The sequence below is a fragment of the Fringilla coelebs genome, assembly GCF_963513975.1.
Source record: "Fringilla coelebs genome assembly, chromosome: 13".
Lineage (NCBI taxonomy): Eukaryota > Metazoa > Chordata > Aves > Passeriformes > Fringillidae > Fringilla > Fringilla coelebs.
In genome coordinates, this window is record NC_140039.1 from 6,909,693 (window position 1) to 6,916,063 (window position 6,371).

The following is a 6,371-nucleotide window of genomic DNA, read 5'->3' on the forward strand; positions in this document are numbered from 1 at the left end:
ATCCTCCTCCTCCTCAGTTGTTGTGCAGGTCCTTTATCGCAGTAGGGCAAGCTCAGGTTGAGTGAAGGCTTCATACACTTTGTAAATGTAGATGAATGCACTCTATAGAAGGAATAGTAAGTGTCAATGGTGCTGAAAAAATAAATTAGGGATGTATCTCTGTCAAATCCATGTATTTACAACTGTCCTTTAGGGATCAAAGCCTTGATGTACTGTTTTAGCTTTTATACATCTGGGGAAAAACCTGAATCACAAAGACCAATTGTAATTTTGCAATTTCCTCTTCAGAATTTGTGGGAGCACACCTCCTAAACATACAGGTATTTTAAATGGTTCTTTCCTAGGCTTCTTCAGAAAGCAAGCTTTTTCTACCAGCAATTCAGAGCACCTGATCCAGATTCCTGCTCTGAGTTGCCCTATGGAGGATGGTTTTGTTTTGCATTAACTACAGGAAAAGTTTGTTGCTTAAAGCAAATGCTTAGAATGTCTCCTTAAGTCTCATGTGGAAAAAATCCCCTCTATTTCATTCCTCTAACTACAGCATTGACTTGAATAGTTTGATAACAAATATGTACAATACCAGTTCCATTCAAGTTATTTGAGAGCAGACAGAGTCTGAGCAGAGCTTTTTCTGTGTGCACATCTCCTGCATGGCACAACTCTGAGGCAAAGGGGAGCTGATTCTTACCTTGTGTGGGTGCTGTTTTCTGTTCTGGCTACTTTACCATCTTAAGTCTGACTTGATTATTTGGCTGCCAAGCCAAAGGAATAACTGCTAAATATCTGCCCACTGTCTGCATGGCTCTTAGCACAGGGGGGACAGACTTAGGAGCTCACAGCTGCTGGAACAGGGAGTCACATCACCCCCATCTCTGTTCCTGCCTACGTGTTCTCACTTGTGCCAGCTTTGATGCTTGCTGGAATGCTTCAGGCTTTGATTTAACTCTTGAAATATCTGCAAGGTATTCCAGAGGGAAAAAATCAAACCAACACATCCAAACCCCAAACAACCATGGTGCATTTTCTGCCTTTTTATTGAACAACACTGGGTTGAACAATAATGGGTTTCAGTGCTTGAGAGAGGTGGGATAAATGGAGAACGCAAAAGGAGGGCAGCAAAAATTGTTCTTTTTGGCAGCTGGAGCTGTTATGATGGTTCTGACATGTAGGAAAGAGCCTAACCCATGATGATTTTATCAAGCTGGGTTTCAGTCACACGTGCAGCTCAAAGGGTTAAATTGCATTTGGCCCATTACTTTCTGAGCACCTGCTAGTGCACGTGAGTTTCATGTCTGATGTTTGTGAGTGCTAAAACTGAGCCATGCATGTACTCACATACCCTGCAATGCTTTCTTTGAAGTAAGTGCATCGTGTGGGGGTCTCTGAGCTGCTCCAAGGGCTGACTGCTGCATTTCATTCATTCATCTGTAAACACTAAACTTGTCTTAGACAGTACATGTTGTGCTTATTCCTTGAATCCTAATTCTTGTATTGGGTGTGAGAAGAATTCCCCTTTATAAAATGAGATCTTCTTTGATGGGCTTGTGATATTGCAGTGAATTATGGAATTATAGTAAAGCAGCAAAAAGCTTCAATGTCATCCTAATCCGAACTGAAACCTATTTAGTTTTCAGGAAAAAATAAACAAATGCAGACTCAAGCCCTGGTGTCTGCACCCAGGCAGGGTCATGTGCTTTCAACTGGCTGTGCTTGCACATGGGTGCAAATGTTCCAGCTTGGATTCATCTCTTCTTTACTTTCTCATTATCTCCTCTGAGACTTCTCCTGCTGGTTTTGTCTTCTTGGGAATATCCTTCTGTTGGACATTCCTTCTGCTGTTATTGTTTGGATGCTTCTGTGTTCCTCTTCCTTTTTTTCCTTGTCCTTTCCTTTTGCACTTCTTTTTTCCTCCTTTTACAGGTATTTCTTGATATACAAAATACTTTATCTTTAGCCCAGCTCCTGGTGGACAAATGGTCACAAGGGAAATGTGCAGATGGCTTAAACAGATGTTCCTGTCAAAGCCAAAATATTTTAACTCCTGAATTCCTGCTAGACAGTGCCTCTGATGAATGCTGCCAGAGTGGTGACCAGGGGCTTGTGTGGCTCCTTTTCACATTGCATTACTTTAACCTCCACCTATGAGCTTTCAGGAGAAATGAAGGCTGCTGAGAAAAACTTTTATTATTTTCATTGCCATGTTAATCTGGAAGTCAGTTAGCAAAGGTCTGTGGTTGTGCCAAAAGGGGAGAACTGGTTTGAACTGGATGAAGGAATCCATCCTGAGTTCTCTCTAGCAAGGCCTGGGTGAGTTTAATTCTAATCAACATGTGCAGATTGTCACTGTTGGTTTGGTTTTGGGTTTGTTTCTAGAGCTATTGTTTTGGGGCTTTTTTTAAGTTGGGCTTTTTCCCTCTGTGCTGAATCTGAAGAAGAAATGTCAAGATATTCAGAAAAGAAATTGTGTGTGCTCTGGGGAATATTATTTGAATATAAATATATCCTTTATGTAAGTTGCTTTTCATGTTTTCTAATACTATTATATTTAAATCAAGTTATTTTTCATAAATTTGTGATTTGGATTATCAATCCTTTATTTAATCAGGGTAGATGTACAAATAATTACTAACTGACAAAATATCTTAATAAAAATAGATGCACATGAGTGCAGTCATCGTGAGCTAAAAATGCCAGAATATGACTGATTTTTATCAAGTGAGTTCCTTGTGAGTGCCTTTCAAGTTTTGGAAAATGTACAATTTCAGAGTTCAGATGCTTTAATAAGAAACAAGCTAAATACTTGAGTGAACTAATCCGTAGGCACAACAGGAACTTGATGGTATAGTAGGTGGTAAGATTCATTTATGATAAGTTATAATGGAATTTCCCTGGAACTGTATATTCCACCTACTTGAATTCACATTAATTTAAAAGACTGGCAATGTGCAGCAAATGCCAAGACAAAAAAATTGGCAAGTTATTGTAAAACGTGGGACTAAGTATATGCCTAAGCCACTGCCTGTAGCTCTTGGGAGTTCTGGTGCACCCTGTGGTCTCTGTATGTTGAACTTGTGGTTCACATTTAAACATTTGTGCTTGTCCACAACCCTGAGCCTGTGTGTGTCTCAATTCAGAGCATGGGGTCTGCACAGAGCAGGAGGTGCTGCACGTCCTTCTTGAGATGAAGCCACATTTGTTGTATCCAATAACTGCAGTGCTGTGTTGGAGCTTTTCACAATTGCTTTTTTTTCCTGTTTATTTTACAATTACAGATAGGCCAAAATTCTCTAAACATTCTGAGGAATTGGCATATTAAAGGAGCAGGGTTGGTTCTAATGGATAACAGTTGGTTTGGGCCACTTTGAGCAAATTTCCAATTATTAATGGAATTTTAGAGCAGTGTTGTTCTACTCAGGACAATCTGATAGTTCTTTCAGCTTTTAAATGTCTCTGCAGATTGAGGGGCACTTATTTGGGCATCAGGAATAATTATGACGTTAATCCCCTTTTTAATACTAGTAATTCTAGTTTTGACAAAATGATTCATGTGCATTTTGGTTCAAGCAATTGAAAAAACCTCAGTGAATTGAGTCCTTCCAGGCAGCGATTTGTTGCCTGGACTTGTGCTCTTCTTTCTTCTTTACAGCTTCATTAAAAGACAGGTTCAATACTTCACTGAAGATAGTTCAGGAAAATAAAAACATTTAAAAGCCCAAAAACCCTCCCCAAAGCCACAGCAAAAACAAAAACAAACCCTAAGGAAACTCTAGGATAAAACTTTTTTTTTTTTTTCACTTGACAACATGTAATTACAATTTTGCATCTTAAGTTGTCCTGTGAGTGATGAAGAGTCATTCCAGATGATTTAGCTTTTCTTGCTTTTTGTGAATACAAAGCTGTTGTTCTGATCTTGGGAATATCATTTGGGCTACAAGTCTTGGCTCAAATTTCACCAGCAGATACATTTTTCTAAGAAACTGGATGAATAAATGATATTGAAATATGTGATGTAAATGTTAACACAGCTGATAGACTTAGGTGACATCTACAATATAGTATTATCATGAAGAGAAACCAGTGTAGATAGATGAATCTAATTCCCAGAGAGTCTTCAAATTGTTATTTTTAAGAACTTATTATCCTACAGCACAGAGACAGCCCAATCTCATGGAGATTTCTATTGAAAACCTGCCTTATTTCCAGGTACATGTGAATGAGTAGGAATGATGGTTATGACTCTCAGGTGTGGGTGTTTAAAACTGTCCATCATTTCCCCAGTTTGAAGTTTCACTCTGCAGGGTGCTGAAAGTTTGTGTGATGCAGAGAGGCAGGAAAGCTGCCTGCCTGAGGCCAGTGCAGCTCTGAACTGGGCACAGCTTTGTTTTGCCTGATGGTTGTGATGGATGTGCCTGCCTGCTGTTTAATTGCCATCCTCCTGGCATTAGCTGGTAGAAAGGATTTTCTTAGTTGTCACGGGGAATAGATTGAAAAGGTTCTGCTCACCTCTTCTTGATTCTCCAGCTCGACGTGCTGTTACCACAGTAATGAGGATTTGTCCCGTTTGGTGAAGGTGGTGGGAGTTTTTGTCTGAGCATTTCCTGGTGAGGGGGGTGGGATTGCAGGGGGAGTGTCACATCAGTGACAGAATAAAGGTGCTGCAGCTCAAATGTTAGGAACAATTGTTTGTACTGCTACCCCCGGGGTCTGGCTGTGCCTAATGCACCCTCATCGAGCCCCAACCCTCTCTGTAAAAGAACATTTTCCCCAGAGTCTAAACCCAATATATCTAAATCTGTGTTTCTCACCATTCTGACTTTGGTAGGATCATTAAGACTGTTAATTAACTTGACCAAAGCAGCAGTTTAACTGGTACTGTTCTGCTGGTTTCTCACCAGCTGTCTTCATATCACATTTCTGCCATGTTCTTTAGAAATTGTTGGGACTTCAGAGCATGCTTGAGAGAAGCAGCATGTTGTTCCTTGAGATTCTGATCAGAATCTTTTGAGATTCTGATTCTTTGAGATTCTGTTTTATTTAACACTGCAGATGAGGAAGGTGCTGGTTTGCACCACTATTTTGCCTTATTTGGGAGAAATTGTCTCTGTGATCCCAGCAAAATGGAATGTGCTCTAAAGGAGGAGGTGTTTGGAGACCAGGAGAGCTGTTCTGTGATCACTGGCTTCTGCTGTAAGATGAAAATAATACAGCTACCTATTGTTTTAAGTGCATTGCTGTCTCCAGAGGAAATCTTTCCTTAGTGTTATATATTAATAGGCTAAGTTCAGCTGCAGGGCAAGCAGAATGAACTGCAAAGATAAAGAAGCCACGCCCAGGTTTGTGATGGCTGAAATTGCTCATTTGGGGCAGCTGCTGTTGGGAAGTGTTCATGCACAGAGCCCAGGCTTGCAGGATGGGCTGTCAGGTTTCCAATAAATTTGCTTTTCCGAATAACTTGTTACATATTTTTGCATAGATAGCATAAAATAATTTAACACTTTCTGATTATTTTTTCATTGAAGGAATTGCATATATTTAGTTGTTATAATCTGCTTTTATTAGTGAAATCTGTTAAGTGCTGTAGAGTGCAAGAATGGACAGGGCACTTCGGTCTCTGTACTCCTGTGGTTTTGTCCTCAGCTTATTACTAATAAATGATCTGTCACTTAAAACTTTGGTAATTTTAAGCTATGTCCTGGACTGCTTACTGTTCCAAAAAGAGTTCTGATGAAATTCAGTTGGTGTTAGGTGGGGTCCTGAAATACCAGGACTCCCAGGCTTGAAATCCAGCAGCTGCATGACACAGGAGAGAGTTTGGCAAGCACACCTTTAAGTAGGGGATGCTGCTACTATTTCAGTGTTTAAATCCAATTTTGGACACCCTTGCAGAGCACTCAGGTGAAGAGCTGAAAGCCAATGCTCAGGTTTAGCTTTTAGGGTCATCATTCCTCAGTGAGAAACAAAACCCGTCTGCACTGGGGGAAACCAGGACAAAGAGCAGCAGTGCACTCTGTCACCATCCAGTTCAGCTGCAAACTTCACTTCCAAGTGCTGGAATCCAGAGTAACTTCCCAAGCTTCAGTGTTTTGTTAGCTCAGAGTAGGTGAAGTTCAGGTAAGGACTTCAGATGCAAAACCATTCATGTGCAGATTCCCCAGGGGATTTGAAGGAATGGAGTTCTTGGCAAGGGCAAACACCATCTTTAGACAGAAGGTCATGTGTTGGTGACCTTCTTTTGTTGTTTATTTGCGTTTTAAGTGAAACATCTAAAATGAGATGCTTTGTAGAAAATGATCCAACCCAGCGGTGCTCAGGCATGTATTACAGTCCATTTGGGGCTTTTATCACAAGGAAGTTGGATGGCAAATGGAAAC